Source organism: Bubalus bubalis, chromosome 15 (genome assembly GCF_019923935.1).
Source record: "Bubalus bubalis isolate 160015118507 breed Murrah chromosome 15, NDDB_SH_1, whole genome shotgun sequence".
NCBI classification, from domain to species: Eukaryota; Metazoa; Chordata; class Mammalia; order Artiodactyla; family Bovidae; genus Bubalus; species Bubalus bubalis.
The window spans coordinates 66,888,763-66,905,445 of NC_059171.1; the positions used below are offsets into that span (position 1 = coordinate 66,888,763).

The 16,683-nt window shown below is 45.2% G+C and overlaps 1 long non-coding RNA gene across 1 annotated transcript; it reads right to left on the minus strand.

The window, feature by feature from the left end:
• Positions 1-10,431: 10,431 nt before the first annotated feature.
• LOC123329393 lies at positions 10,432-16,136 on the minus strand. Its single transcript, XR_006544777.2, has 2 exons — positions 15,186-16,136; positions 10,432-11,286 (listed from the first exon to the last, which is right to left on the minus strand). It is a non-coding gene; the product is annotated as an uncharacterized LOC123329393 (long non-coding RNA).
• Between the last annotated feature and the right edge of the window lie 547 nt (positions 16,137-16,683).

The window sequence follows — 16,683 nt, forward strand, 5'->3', positions numbered from 1 at the left end:
AATTCAACAACTATGCATTGAATAGCTACTGAGTACAAAGCATTGTGTCAGATATGGTGCAGAGGGCATATAAAATGCAAGAACTGGGCTCCTTCCTGCAAAGTCTCTAGAAAGAAGCTGAAGATGGTATGAAAATGGTCTATATCACTTTAATGCAAGAAAAAATGATCCAAGGTATAAATTAACAGCAGGTGAACATTCTGCTATATGCCAGGAGCTGTGGATACTTTATTTGCATGATCTCATTTAATTTCCTGATTAAAGACTCAGACTTCTTGATAACTTACCCAAGGAACACATGTAGAAAGTGGGAGACGCCGAAAAACCAGGGTTTGAAAAAATCTTTGTCTCTAACTCCTGCCTCAAGAAAAAATGGAAGCTGCAAGAAATGAAAAGGCCCTTGAATTTTAGGGGATGAGCAAAATCACTATTGAAGGAGAAATGACCTTTGGAATCATTCTTAAGGGAAGGGAAGACTGACGAGGGGATCAAGGAGAGAAGACACAGCAGTGGAGGGAATAATGATGTGAGCAAAGGAAAGAGTAGGACTCGGGCTATGTGTTTGAAGGGTGGCACGTGGTCCATTGAAGGGCAGATGTGACGTGCAGATGAAGGAAAATGCTTAAGAAGGTGGCTGGGTTCCATTAGGAGGACTTTCTCTTGACAAGTGTTGTGGAGATGAAGGCGTGGGCAGGTTAGTGATGTTAGAGCTGAGTTTTCAGAACATTAACTTTATGAGCTACAGGCTGACTCATAGCTGATGTTACTTCTGCTGTTTTGGCCCCCAAGCTGCTTTTTCTCAGCTTCTCTTTCTCCCAGGCAGGGAAAGGAAGAAACCTCCAAGGATGAAAACAAATTCTGTTCAGCGTGGATCCCCACTGCTTCCTCCTTGAACAGGGTCTGTCTCTCATTCTCCCCTTTAAGTTGAGAAAGGAACATCCTTCCTTAGGGAAAATGGCTAATGAGTGTACCAAAAAATGTTTAGATCCACTAGTAATAGAGAAATGCTAATTAAAATCAAGCAAGTTAGCACCAAATTACTAATGACTTTTAAAGCTGATAATACTCAGTTTTTTGAAGATGTGAGGTGGATGCTAGCATGCCATGCTTGGCAGGGTGTAAACTGATGGACATTGAGAATTCCACTTGTAGGAATTCATGCAAAGCAAATCACCAAACATTAAGACAAAGATTTGTACACAGAGAGGTTCATCACAAAATTATTGAAAATAGTTAAGAATTTGATACAATACTTTTTTTTTTTTTGGCTGTGCCACACAGCATGGCAGGATCTTGGTTCCCTGACCAGGGATCGAACTTGGGCCCCCTGCATCGAGAGCATGGAGTCTTAACCATTGAGCCACCAGGGGAGTCCCTAGAATTTGACACAATTCTGATGTCTGATCTGAAAAGAAAGTTTCAGTAAAACAAGGTGCCACCACATAAAATTAAACAATATAATGATGACTACCATCCGGTCCCATCACTTCATGGCAAATAGATGGGGAAACAGTGGAAACAGTGGCTGAGTTTGTTTTTCTGGGTTCCAAAATCACTGCAGATGGTGACTGCAGCCATGAAATTAAAAGATGCTTACTCCTTGGAAGGAAAGTTATGACCAACCTAGATAGCATATTAAAAAGCAGATACATTACTTTGTCAACAAAGGTCCATATAGTCAAGGCTATGGTTTTTCCAGTGGTCATGTATGGATGTGAGAGTTGGACTATAAAGAAAGCTGAGGGCTGAAGAATTGATGTTTTTGAACTGCGGTGTTGGAGAAGACTTTTAAGAGTCCCTTGGACTGCAAGGAGATCCAGCCAGTCCATCCTAAAGGAGATCAGTCCTGGGTGTTCATTGGAAGGACTGACTCTGAAGCTGAAACTCCAAAACTTTGGCCACCTGATGCAAAGAGCTGACTCATTTGAAACGACCCTGATGCTGGGAAAGATTGAGGGCAGGAGGAGAGGGGGATGACAGAGGATGAGATGGTTGGATGGCATCACTGACTCAATGGAGATGGTTTTGGGTGGACTCCAGGAGTTGGTGATGGACAGGAAGGCCTGGCGTGCTATGGTTCATGGGGTCACAAAGAGTTGGACACGACTGAGCGACTGAACTGAACTGAACCATAGAATTTGGAGAAGGAAACAGCAACCCACTCCAGTATTCTTGCCTGGAAAATCCCATGGACAGAGGAGCCTGGTGAGCTACAGTCCACGAGGTCGCAAAGAGTTGGACATAATTGAGCAGCTGAGCACATAATAAAGTTCAACTGAAAGATAATTTCAATTATATATGTTATACTTAAAAACTTAAATTTCTCTCTCTTCTTTCAGCTTGAGCATTGCTGGTATAGCTAACGTCCCCTGTTTTCCTACATCTGTCTCTTTCTTCCTCCTCTCCAGAGTAACCACTACTTTGAGTTTGAAGTGTGTCCATCAGAGCTTTACAAAAACACTTTCCATGTGTGCATAGAAAATACACATCATTATTTTGGGTACTGTTTTTCCTGGTACTAGGCTAAATGTGTCAGAGAAGGCAATGGCACCCCACTCCAGTGCTCTTGCCTGGAAAATCCCATGGATGGAGGAGCCTGGTAGGCTGCAGTCTATGGGGTCGCAAAGAGTCGGACACGACTGAGCGACTTCACTTTCACTTTTCATTTTCATGTATTGGAGAAGGAAATGGCAACTCACTCCAGTGTTCTTGCCTGGAGAATCCCAGGGACGGGGGAGCCTGGTGGGCTGCCGTCTATGGGGTCGCACAGAGTCGGATACGACTGAAGTGACTTAGCAGGCTAAATGTGTAACGCTGCAACTTGCTTCCCTTCCTGATAATGTGTTTTTAATTATGTGGGAAAATACTTGTGGCATAGCAAGTGGAAAAACAAAGGATGGTATTATACAAGCAGCACAATCTCAAGGATCTACACCTGACCTCATGCTTAAAGAAGAGACTAAAGAGAATGTGCCAAAAACATTGGTAGTTTATTATCCAGCAGGGGGTTGGGATTTAGAGAAATTGTTTTTTTTCTTTATATTGGTCTGTTTTCTTCCCTCAAATTTAGCACGGATTAATTTTTATAATCAGAATAAAGTTATGAAAAACATGTTGTTGTTGTTTAGTCACTAATTAATGTCAGACTCTTTTGCGAGCCCATGGGCTACAGCCCACCAGGCTCCTCTGTCCATGTGGTTTCCCAGGAAGACTACTGCAGTGGGTTGCATTTCCTTTTCCAAGAGATCTTCTCAGACCTGGGATAGAACTCATGTCTCCTGCATTGGTACGTGGATTCTTTACCACTGAGCCACCAGGGAAATCCCATGAAAAAAATATATAATGGATCAAAAATGTTCCTTTACCCATCTCCTCCACATCCACGGAAGAATTTTTCTACTTTATTTTCAAGAAGAGGAGGAAATATAAAACATGATGCCACAAAACTCCTAGAAGAGATTATAGGCAAAACATTATCTGACATATAGCAACATTTTTTTAGGTCAGTCTCCCAAGGTAATAGAAATAAAAACAAAAATGAGCAAATAGGATCTAATCAAACCTACAAGCTCTTACACAGCAAAGGAAACTAAATAAAACAAAAAGATGACCTGCAGAATGGGAGAAAATATTTGCAAAGGATATAAATGACACGGGTTTAATTTCCAATATTTACAAACAACTCTAAAACTCAACAACAAAAAAAACAAACAACCCAATTGAAAAATGAACAGAAGACCTAAATAGACATTTCTCCAAAGGTGAAATACAGATGGCCAATAGGCACATGAAAAGATGCTCAGCATTGCTAATTATTAGAAAAATGCAAATCAAAACTACAGTGAGGTACTACTTCACACCTGTCAGAATGCCATCATTAAAAAGTTTACAGATAATGAATGCTGGAGAGGGTGTGGAGAAAATGAACCCTCCTACACTCTCGGTGGGGACATAAGGTGGTGCAGCCATTTTGGAAAACAATATGGAGGTTCCTCAGACTAAAAACAGTATTACATGATCAGCAATCCCACTTCTGGGAAGACTTCCAGACAAAACTATAATTCAAAAAGATACATGCCCTCTTATGTTCACTGCAGCACTATTTAAAATAGCCAAGACATGGAAAAAACCTAAATGTTATCAACAAACGAATGGATAAAGATGTGGTACATATATACAATGGACTATTACTCAACCAGCAGAGACATTACTTTGTCGATCAAGGTCTGCCTAGTCAAAGCTTTGGTTTTTCCGGTAGTCACGTATGGATGTGAGAGTTGGACCACAAAGAAAGCTGAGCGCTGAAGAATGAATGCTTTTGAACTGTGGTGTTGGAGAAGACTCTTGAGAGTCTCTTGGACTGCAAGGAGATCCAACCAGTCCATCCTAAAGGAAATCAGTCCTGAATATTCATTGGAAGGGCTGATGATGAAGCTGAAACTCCAGTACTTTGGCCACCTGATGCGAAGAACTGACTCACCAGAAAAGACCCTGATGCTGGGAAAGATTGAAGGCAGGAGAAGAAGGGGATGACAGAGAATGAGATGGTTGGATGGCATCACCAACTCAATGGACATGAGTTTGAGCAAGCTCTGGGAGCTGGTGATAGACAGGGAGCCTGGCACACTGCAGTCCATGGGGTCGCAAAGAGTCAGACAAGACTGAGCAGCTGAACTGAACCACTCAGAGAAAGGAATGAAATAAAGCCACTTGCAGCAACATGGATGCAAAGAGATCATCATAGTAAGCAAAGTATAAGTTAGAAAGAGAAAGACAAATACCATACAATATCACTTATATGTAGAATCTAAAACATGCCACAAATGAATCTATCTATGGAGTAGAAACAGAGAGAACAGACTTGTTGCCAAGAGGGAGGGGGCTGGGGGAGAGATGGAGTTGGAGGTGGGGATTAGCAGATGTAAGCTTTTAGATATAGAATGGATAAACAACAAGGTCCTATTGTATTCAATATCTTATGATAAACCATAATGGAAATTAAAGTGTGTGTGTGTATATACATATATATATATAAAACTTCATTGTATAAAAGAAATTTATACAATGAATCACTTCATTGTATAAAAGAAATTAATACAACATAGTAAATCGACTATACTTCAGTAAAAATATTTTAAAAAATATTTAAAGGATGGACCCTCCCTTCCCCCATTTCCCTCCATGTGTCTCATAAATGGTGGCACAGATTTGTAAGCCTTTTACCTAGAAGAGCTTTCGCACTTTTGCTGTGAGAATTTCAACTAACCATGTTTGAATAGAACATCCTGAACTAGAAATCACCACACTGGATGCCACTGTGTAAACAGGGCTTACGTTTAACCAACCTCCCAAGTAGTTTTAAAAGGCGTAGTTGCCTGGTCCCAAGTCGAGGCAGATAGGGCTCAGAGCACGAGGAAGCACATCTCAGGTGCCCACAGGCCTCCAGGTCTCTTCTGACACCCTCCATCAGAGATCTCATCGGGACTGTGTACCGGAGTCATGCCTGTATTCCTAGCGTCCGGGACAGTGTGCAGCTCACAGTAGGTACTCAGGGATGGAAACAGGAATACAGTAAGGAAAACTGAGAGAAAAAGAAGAAAGACCTTGAAGTTATTACTATCCCCAGGAGGCCTTTAGGAAAAGGTGCATCTGAAATTTAAAGGGCATTCATAAGACAGGCAAAAAACAAGGCCTTGAGAGCAGAACCTAGGCCTTCAAAAGGAGCAGGGATTCATCCATTTATTGTGCAGTGAAGAGCTACAGAGTGCCCACCGTGTGCCTCTGGCTGTGCCAGGGCTTGGGGAGAGTGGTGACCAAGGGGGCAGGTCATGGAGCATGGGTGCTGTCATGGAGCAGCTGAGGGAGGGGGCCAGGGTGGGGGCGACAGAGGACGAGCAAGTCAACAGATAACAGAGCAGACAGTGAGAAATGCCGTGGAGAAAACCAGGCAGGGTGATGTGCCAGTGAGCAGCTGGGCAGGAGCCCGCGGGTGGTCTGGACCAGGTGGTCAGCCACTCCTCTGCCTCAGACCAAATCCCTGAATCCCGATACCCGATTCTGCCTCTGTCTGTCTGGGTCAGCCTCAACTGTACCATCTCAACTTCTCTCATTCATTCATTCTAGGCTTCCTTGAACTCTCTTGTCAGAGACCATGCTTGGCGCTGAGGCTACAAGAATGAAACAGCATTCATTCTGGTCTCTGAATGGAGGGTCAAGGTGACACCCGATGGCAAAGTCATGTGACCTGAGCTGTAAGGAGCCCAGGTAGTGTGACGAAGGTGGAGGGTTTGGGGTGGAAGGAAGTCTGCAGTGAAGGTTTTCATGGAGGAAATGTGGGCCTGAGGCTGAGTTCATGATATAATGAAAAAAAGAAAAAAAAAAAGAGAGTAAGAAAGTGTCTAGGAATTGCCTTTCTTCTCAAAGGATCTAGAAAGAGGAGCAGAGACCCAGAGAGCAGTCCCCTTTATGACTCCCCCCAGGCTGAGAATGCAGGCTGCTCCCCGCCCAGCTCCCCACATACACGAGTTCTTTGTACTATTCTTGCAACTTTCCTGTAAGGTAGAAACTATTTCAATATAGTATATTTTTTAAATTTTATGACCAAAAATAAATAACATTGGAATTATCTATTTTGAAGTAATTAAAGCTCAGCTGCAAAAAAAGGATACCTGCAACTTTATTAATCTCAGGTGATTCTTGCTTACACCATCAGATCAGATCAGATCAGATCAGTTGCTCAGTCGTGTCCGACTCTTTGCGATCCCATGAATCACAGCACGCCAGGCCTCCCTGTCCATCACCAACTCCCAGAGTTCACTCAGACTCATGTCCATCGAGTCAGTGATACCATCCAGCCATCTCATCCTCTGTTGTCCCCTTCTCCTCTTGCCCCCAATCCCTCCCAGCATCAGAGTCTTTTCCAATGAGTCAACTCTTCGCATGAGGTGGCCAAATGCTGGCTATCAATACAGAATTGTTTTTCAAAATGCACCTAAGCCATCAAAAAAAAAAGAAGAAAAAATCAGATTTAAGCAAAGATTTGTTAGTAAAGCAAAATAGCACAGTGGTTTTCCTTGATACACACACAATTTATAATTAATCATAATTATGGACATATTTATCATTATTTTGTATTATTAAATTACATAAAAGTGATTCACTTCTTTAATCAACAGCTGCCAAGTGCAGGTTGCTTCCAGCTTTCCCTGTTATTGAGTTATATGAACAGATCTTATCATATCTAAGGACACATTGCTTATAAAATATATCACTGTTATTTTAAGGATCATTTAAGAAAGAAAACCACATCCCAGTTTCTGAGATGTTGGAAAACGTGCTTTAGGATTTGTGAAGTAAGTCCTTTTTCTTAAATGCCAAGGAGAACTGTGATCTGATGGCTCAGATTCAGGTCAGAAAATGAGGCTGCCGGGGCCCTGGGTGATGGTCGAGCTACTTAACCTTACAGGATGATTCGCAAGTTGTTTGGGACTTTTCAAAACCTAAGAGTCATTATTAAATGGAGATAATAATACCTTTCCCGACCAACTTGTTTTTCACTTTTACTCATGTTTACTAACCGCTAAGGTTCTGTGTCATTCATGGTGTCTGCACATGAGAAGCTTGCGTTTTAATGGGGAGACAAGCAAATAATTGTTCTGCCTGGGGAAATCAGGTCTGACTGAGGGAGAGGAAGGAGGGTGGTGGGAGGGAGAAAAGGAATGGGGTAGGGGTTGGGGAGAGAGAAACTTGATTTTGAGGGATTTATTCACTGAGCAAATATTTATTCATCTTCTAACTATGCTAGATGCTGGGGTAGAGTAGGAATTTATAAGACAGGAATGGGAAAGGGGCATCCCAGGCAGAGAGAGCAGCAGGAATGGTGAGGCAAAGGGATGGGAATAGAAGTGTCTGGTGTGTTTCAGAAACAAGAAGTGATCCATAGGATGTGTGTGCCTGCTCAGTTGCTCAGTCGTGTCCAACTCCCTGTGACCCCATGGATTGTAGCCTGTCAGGCTCCTCTGGCTGTGGGATTATCCTGGCAAGAATACCGGAGTCGGTTGCCATTTCCTCTTCCAGGGGATCTTCCCAACCCAGGGATCGAACTTGAGTCTCCTGCATTGGCAGGGGGATTCTCTACCACTGAACCACCTGGGAAGCCCCCATGGGATGTGGGATGCTGGTGCAGGACATGAAGCAGGAGATAGGATATTATTTTCCCTATTTGGTTGGTGAGGAAACAGTTTCAGAGAAGGCATGCAATGTTCTAGGGTCACTCAGCCAGAATGCTGCATTGTTGAATTTATCTGTTTGTCTGGATAAATCATCTTTCCCCAGTGATGAGCTCCTTAAGAGAAGGAGGCATCATTGTTTATTCCAAGTTCCTAGTGCAATGAAGTTCCATTATGGATGTTCAATATCTGTTTGTTGAATGAATGAGTGAATGAATGCGTGAACCACACAGAATGGATGACAAACCCCTTCCCATAGCCCCTGGGGCTGGGTGAGTCTAGCCTCCTGGAGCTGTTTACAGCATTTCTGTCCAGAATGAAGTGTTTTCTAAAAACCTCACTGCCCAGTTGCCCATCTCTCCTTGCCCAGGTTGTGTAAGGAGGTGGCTTCACTGGTCTAACCACTCTCGCTCTTGATAAGAACCCCTGCTTCTGGGAAGACAACCTGAGTGGGAAGGACAGCCAGTGCCTCCTTGGATCTCAGGGTAAGCACAGGCAGCCATGCTCCTGCAAGTGCCCCCTCCTGCCAAGACTTCTCGAGCAGTGACTCTGGGGAGCTGGTCCAACCATGTAGGCAAATCTTGTTTCCAAGGCAATCTGCTTAATGAGAAGGATGAGTAAGGGATTTATGAACTGTAAAAGCCTTTGCAAACAGGAGTGGTTACCAGTTGGCTTTACTACTGATTTCGTGGAAAGAGAGTTTTAACAGGTACCTTAGTCATCGTGTCATCTGTCCCCTGGCCTTCCATTCACAGATGAGGCCAGCACAGCCCGGAGAGAAGTGATTTGGCCAAAGTCACCCAGGGGCAAGGAGGTGCAGGAGAGGTGGCACATGGGTAAAGAAGCTCAGATGCCAGGCTAGCCCAGCTGGGTCAAAATGCCAATTATTAGCTAGGGTGGAGGAGTGGTGGCTTGGGCAAATGAACTGACTCCTTTAAGCATCAGATTCTTCCTCTGTAAAATGGAGGGGTGTGTGTTTTAGTTGCTGACTGCCAGGCTCCTCTGTCCATGGAATTATCCACTCAAGAATATTGGAATAGGTAGCCATTCCTGTCTTCGGGGATCTTCTGTCCCAGGGATTAAACTCACGTCTCCTGCATGGCAGGCAGATTCTTTACTATCTGAGCCTCCAGATAAAAACCAACATGGAGGTAAGGATTATTATTTTAAGGGTTGTAGGAAGGACTGAGTTAGGTAACAAAGGCTGGAAAGAGCTTGCACGTACAGCAATGTAGAATTTGGTGAATAAATGTTAGCTCTTATTGTATTGTTTGTATCATCATCATTACTACATACTGGCAGAGCTGGGCTAGGATACAAGACCTTCCAACTTCTACCTGGACTCCTTGAGTTCAGCGAGAGATCAGGACCCCACCCCCTAAAGCTTACCCTGGTTTTATTCCTTTATCACATATTGAATGGGCACCTCTTATGTATCGGTCAAAATGCTACTTGTGGAGTGTACCTGTGTGTGGAGAGGATGGGCCAACAATAGGCAGGGGATATGAAAATGAAACAAACATAGTCTCTATTGTCAAAATGAGTGTGGCCTCATTTGGAGGGAGGGAGGGTTCAGCGGTGGGAGGGAAAGAGGGAAGAGCAGCTATCTGTTAAGCATAAGAGGCGAACAACCTTAGAAGATGGAATCAATTCTGGAAGCCATTTTTGGAAACTGAGGAATCATTTGGAAAGCTAGGTGAATCTAAGATGGTCCAGGATCTCCTGGGGTCACTTCAAAACCCCTAAACAAGGACAAAACCTTCACTCACACACACACATCTATACACATGCACGCACACATGTGCACCCAGCTCTGATGGTAGGAAGCCTTGGTCGGCCTGTTTCACCCTCTAACCCGGGGATTGGCAGACCCAAATGGTCATGTGTGGGGAACTCAGGGAACCCAGGGCCATCCCATTGCTGACTTCAGCTCTACGGTGTCACCAACTCTGTGCTTCATTGTACAGAACAGAGTGTGTCCATGAAGAATCAGATCAAGACAACTCGCCTCTGCCCTTGTAAGAAGGGAGATAACATCTGTCCAAGGGCTGGAAACAAGGTTTTAAGTGAGGGCCCTGGGGCAGGTATCTAGGAATTCCAGGTCAAAATCAGGTAGCATCCAAGTCAGGGAAGCCTCCAAAAATGAACATGCAGCAGGGTTTGCTAAAAGCGGCAATGAGAAATGACTCAAAATCAAGAGAGATGGAGCGGAAATAGTTTAATGGGGCTGAGACCCAAGAACTTTCATGGACTCATCTAATTTAGTCTTTACCACAATCAGATTTTACAGATGAAGACACTCAAACTCAGAAAGAGTAAGAAACCTGCCCCAGATAATTGAGGGTGGAACAAAAACTTAAACCAATACCCAGAAGTTAACACACATGAGAGCAAGGAGGGGGGACTTCCCTGGTGGCCTGGAGGCTAAGACTCTGTGCTCCCAATGCAGGGGGCCTGGGTTCCATCCCTGGTCAGGGAACTAGATCTCACTGGCCGAAACGAAGAGTGCATATGCCGCAACTAAGACCTGGCACAGCCAGATGAATACAAATAGTTTGTTTATTTTTTAAAAAACCAAGGGGTTCTGAGCTGATGATCCAAAGAATCATGAGAGGCAAAAAGCAAGTTGTCCACAAATCAAACTCCAGTGGGTGTCACTCAGAAGCCTGCGCTAATCTCAACACCTTCTGCATCCAGTGGTCAATAAATGGGAGCTGATTTACAACAAGAACCCTCTCCTCCCACTCGCAGTGTTGACTCTGCTTCGTCTATATTCTTAGGCATCCTCCTCACCCCTCAGCTCATGCTCCTTCCCACTCACCCCAGACTTGTCCTAGCAAAATGGCCTGAGCCCAGGTGGTCACTTGGGGACCCCTCCTTGTTGGGGGACCTCCTTAAGCCTTGCCCCAGAGGAGCAAACTTCCTTTCCCAAGAGGCAAGATGCATGTCTCCTTTGCCGGAGGCTTCTTATGGCTGATTCTCAGCAAATTGTTCTTAAATGTAGGATCTCTGATGCATACACGAGGCATTCCATCTGCTTTCCCACTGACGGAAGAACCTGGAGGGACAGAGGGTCGATTTTCAGAAATCAAGGGGCCTTTACTGCTGATCTCCAGTGTTTGCCCGCAGTGTGAAAAAGTGAGACCCAGCTAAAGTGGCCATCCTAATAGTCCATTAGCCCACAGGAGACCCAGAGAACAGTGGGCTTTAAACACACACGGTGTACAGCTGCTCTCCCCACTCCCTAAGATCTTACACATAAAAAAGACAGAGAGGACATTCATTCCAACATTAATGTAAGTTGAAAGGTCATGAGTGAATTCTACCTTTTCCTTCAGGCTTTTTTAATCTTTTGTACATTTTCTACAATGTCATAATTTCTAATTTTAAAATTAAAAGGAAAAGTAAAAATAAAACTCAACTTAAAAATATATACAGTTGACCCTTGCCCAGCAGGGGTCTGAACTGCACGGGTCTATCTCCTTGTGAATTTTTTCCAGTAGTAATTACTGCAGTACAACACAGCGCAAGGACTTCCAGCGGTAAAGAATCTGCTTGCGATACAAGAGACTGCCTGCAAAGCAGGAGGCGTGAGTTCCATCTCTGGGTCAGGAAGATCCCCTGGAAAAGGAAATGCCAACCCACTCCAGTATTCTTGACTGGAAAATTCCATGGACAGAGGAGCCTGGTGGGCTGCAGTCCATGGGGTCGCAAGAGTCAGACATGACTTAGTGACTAAGCCACCACCACCACACAATCCAAGCTTAGTTGAATCCAGGGATGAGGAATTGTAGATGTGAAAGAACCATGTGAATGTGTAAATTCTTGAATTTTTGGCTGTGTGGAGGATGGATGCCCCTAACTCCTGCACTGTTTAAGGGTCAAATGTAAATAATTTTACAGAATCATTCCTATATCCTTTAATAATACCTATTGGGTCCCTACCATGTACAAGGCGCCTGCTATGAAGGGTGCACAGGGTATAAAACATGGTCCTTGTTCCAAAGGAGATAAGGCAACATTAGTAACTACCTGCTACACTTATAAGTTGTGGAGGTTGAGCTAGAGAGATCGGTAAGCTAGAGGTGACTGACAGTCTCTGTTCAGTTCAGTGAACTTCTACTGAGGAGCTGGGTGCCAGCCCCCCTCCTAGAGGCTAGCAATATCAAGTCAAAAAAGAAACTATTTTCACCCTCCTGTCACCCAATCTAAGCAGGTGGAGTGGTAATTTATATGTAATGAGCAAAGTACAGAGATAAAGGCAGGCAGGGGAAAATCTGGGTACACAGAACGTGGTGAGTTCTGAGAAGGCTTTCTGGAGGAGGTGACAGTTGAACAGAATTCAACAAAATGAGTATAAAATTTGCCAGATGAGAGGAGTAGGGAGGGATGGAGGAACGTGTTTCAGGCAAAGGCAAGGAGGTATGAAGGCCATGGGGTGAGCAGAGAACGAACTATATTTGGTATTCCAAAGCCTTATGAGTGCTGTGGGCATCAATAGGGCAGCAGGCACTAAGCCATGCCGGACTTAGTGTGGACTGCCAAGTGCTTGCACTTGGTTTTAATGGCAAAGGAGACTTTAAGGTGTGTGACATGATCATATTTGCATTTCAGTAGCTTTGTTGGGGAAGGAATTGCCAAGATTGGAGGCAGGGAGGCCAGTTAGGAGTGGTCTATCTCATCAGCCAAGTTAGAGATGATAGAGAAGGCCTCAACAGAGCAAAAAAGTATGGAGAGAAAGAAGCAGATTGGAGAATTGCTTAGAAGATAAAATATGCAGGGTTTAGCAGTGGGCTGGGGCAATCGTCTCCAACATTTGTTGTAAATGGCACAGACTTCTTCCCCACGTTGTTGTTATTGTTGCTAAGTTCTGTCCGACTCTTCTGCAGCCCCATGGACTCCAGCCCCCAGGCTCCTCTGTCCATGTCTATGGGATTTCCCAGGCAAGAATACTAGAGTGGGTTGCCGTTTCCTTTTATAGGGGATCTTCCTGACCCAGGCATTGAACCCATGTCTCCTGCTTTGGCAGGCAGATTCTTTACCACCGAGCCACCAGGGAAGCCTTCTTTCCCATAGCAAAGGTTTAAAAGAAAGTTAAATATGTGCTTGGTCAGTCTTTTTTGAAGCTAGGTCCTAAATCAGTGATTCTGACCAATGGAGTAAGAAAACTGCTAGGAAATGTACCTCTCCTGCTGTTTGTGACTATTAAAATGTCTACAATGTGATGTCTGGAACTGTGCAGCTGTCTTGCAAACATGAGGTAGAGGTGGTAGGGAAACTTAAGGAAGTCACTATTCTGCAGATGGCTGAATCAAAAGATGGAAATTATATGCCTGGGTCCATCGGACACTGAATTAACTAATTCTAAATGCGTTCCTCTGAATTTCTAGATGCATGCAATAATGCAGTCCTCTGGTTAAATCCCTTTCGGTTAGGTGTTCTTTTCTTGATGCCAACAGATGCAATGGCTGCATAAGCAGGTTGTTTGACTAAGGGGGTGGTGGGGTTTAGGTGTAGACATATTAAGTGTGAGTTACCCACCAGACACCCATAGCGCAGTAGGGTGTATTAGTCTGATAGTCAGGGACTATTATGGTAAGAGCTGAAAAGTAGTCATTGAAGCTGATGATTACAAAGTTATTAGTAGCTTTTGACAGGACAGCCTCAGGGAGGCAACGGAGGCAGAGAAGCCAGACTGAAGTGGGTTCAGGAGTGAATCAGGAACAAGAAAGCCCAGATGGTGGATACGGACTAATGTTCAAGACAGTTGGTGACTCAGGAGGAGAAAGATGGGTGATAGCTAGAGGGGTTCACACAGGCTCAAGATTTTTTTCCCTCTCTATCTAGATGAAATTCACAGGACATAAAAAAATGTTAACCATTTTAGAGTGGACAGTTCAGTGGGATTTAGTTCTTTCACAGTGTTGTGTAACCATCACCTTTTCTAGTTTCAAAACATCTGGATTTCACCCCCCCTGCCTTTTGGGAATTGTGAGTAGAGCTGCTATGAACATTTGTGTACAAGTGTTAAACTGTTTTTAATTCTTTCTGGTATACACCTAGAAGTGGAATCACTGGGTCATATGGTGATTCTATTGTTAACTTTTTGAGGAATCAGATCAAGTTTTTTTCCTCTGTTGGTTTTGAATAATAATGGAAGAGACTTGAGCATGTTAAGGGGCTGGAGGGGGTGGGGCACCCTGAAGAGGAGGATGCAGAAAGGGGAGCTGTTTATGGGGTAGGATCTTAGAGCAAGTTGGAGCAAGTTCCCTGGTTGGGAGGATCCTCTGGAGAAGGAAATGGCAACCCACTCCAGTACTCTTGCCTGGAAAATTCCATGGACGGAGGAGCCTGGTAGGCTCCATCCAGTCCATGGGGTTGCAAAGAGTTGGACACGACTGAGCGACTTCACTTAAACTTAAACTTGGAGCAAGTGGGATGAAATTAAACTCTAAGTGGGATAAGAGCGCAGGCGGAGAGATTGAACTCATTGGGGAGCTGGGATAGTCATCCCCTGAGACAGGAAGGGAGGTGACCATGAATGTGGACACAGATACCTTTCGAGGCAGGAAGTGAAGATGGTAGACACCTGGTGGTCTCAGTGTTCTTCACCAAAGTGAGTGGGTTGGGGTCGCAATAGCACGGTCTTTAGAGGCAGGCAGACAAGGACCGGAACTTTCATCTGCTGCTCACCCTCTGCCAGCTGCCAGTTAGGAGCCCTGAGCCTCAGGTTTCTCTTCTGCAAAACAAGAGACCATGTTCCCCACTGCTGGGGATTCCTTAAGAAACTGTGGATAAAAGTACCTAACAGGCAAGAGGCTCCATGCTGGGCAGCTCTCCCTGTTGTTATTGCAGGGGTGAAAAGAATAGAGGTTTGGAACAGACATGGAGGAGGAGAGAAGATGACGTGACTGTGGATAAATAAAAGCCTCATTGACTGGCACAGAAAAGACTTACCTGGGAGCCATCCTCAGGCTGATGAACTCATTGTGAAGACAGGATATAAAACATGGAACTTCAGCCACCGTGAATGCAGCTCTCGGTGCCAGGGTGGTGGGAGGTGTTGCCCATTATTGGCAAGGAAAGGACAGGAAGGCTGACGAACAGGGGCGGGAGAGACCTTGACTGCCAGGCAGAAGGGTTGGGAGCTCTCTTGTAAAGTGATGGGGAGAAGGAAGGTTCTTGCCCCACAGGCACAACTTCTGATCCAACAAGAACAATGGAGGTGGAGGGGCTTGAGGAAGCTCAGGCTGGGGGACCCTTGTGTCTCTGTCTGTGTATCCCTGGGGGTGACGCTCTGGGGTGTGCCCCAGGCAGGGAGAGCCTTCCTGGAAGAACATATCCAGGGCTTTGTTCAAGGGCTGACAGAGGTCACATGGTGAACCAGAAAAGAGACCATGATGGCCTGGTCCTCAGTAGGTCTGGGCCTTGGTTTTGCCACCTATACAATGCTGGGCCTCTTCCAGCTCATGGTGATGCTGATGGCTAACACCCCAAAAAGACATGGCTGGGGCTGGATGCCATTGCTTGCAGAGCACCCTCACCCTGCTGCAGAGTCCAGCATCCACTCTGCAGCCCCCTGCCTTCCACCAGGCTCCTCTCTGGGCCCTGCTCCTCTCCACCTGAATCCTGCTTTCCCCAGCTATCCTGAATTAAATGTGCACGCTCCACTCACCTTCCCTCCTGCTCCCCTGAAGCCCCCACTGGAGAAATCTTAGCCATGACTAGTGGTCTAATTGCCTCTCCTGAGTTACATGTTTAGGGTTTACTGGAGTCCTTTTGCAGACTTGGTTTAAGGCCCGCGGGTGAGTCTCCTGGTGGAAATGTGGAAGGAGAGCTAGGTAGGGCAGGCTGACCTAAAATGTGCCCCACATCTACTTCTGTATCTCTGCCTTGATTCCAGCATGAAGGACGACACAGAAACCGAGGAGGGACTCTCGCTTTTAGAGAGCTTAGGAGGCTCCCCAAGGCACTGTTATCTAATTCGGTCCTCCCGACGGCCCCGAAAGGTAGGTCTGGCAGATGCAAGCGGTGATTATAGGTGTAGCAGATAAGCGGGCCGGCCTTAAGGACACTCAGCTGGACAGGAATCCTGGCCTTGCCCCTCACTGTGACCCTCTCTGTGCCTCAGTTAACTCCTCTGTAAAATGAGGTTGACAATGATGATAATAAGATGCATTTCACGGGGTTGTTGTATTAGCTGAGTCAGGGCATGGAAAGTGCATTCTAAGAACTAGAAGCGTGATTAATATCATCACTATCCTTCTTCTTGCCCAAATGAGCATCCCGGTGGTCCTACTGACTGGGTACCTGGGAAGAAGGCTGTACCCACAACCTGGGTGTCTGCTCGGCCCACCCCGCACCCCCAGCATTGCTTTCCTTTCCTGTGGGGGTGGGGTGCACACCCAGCAGCCCTGCTGCACTCATAGATTAAACCAGGGACAGCTACATGACC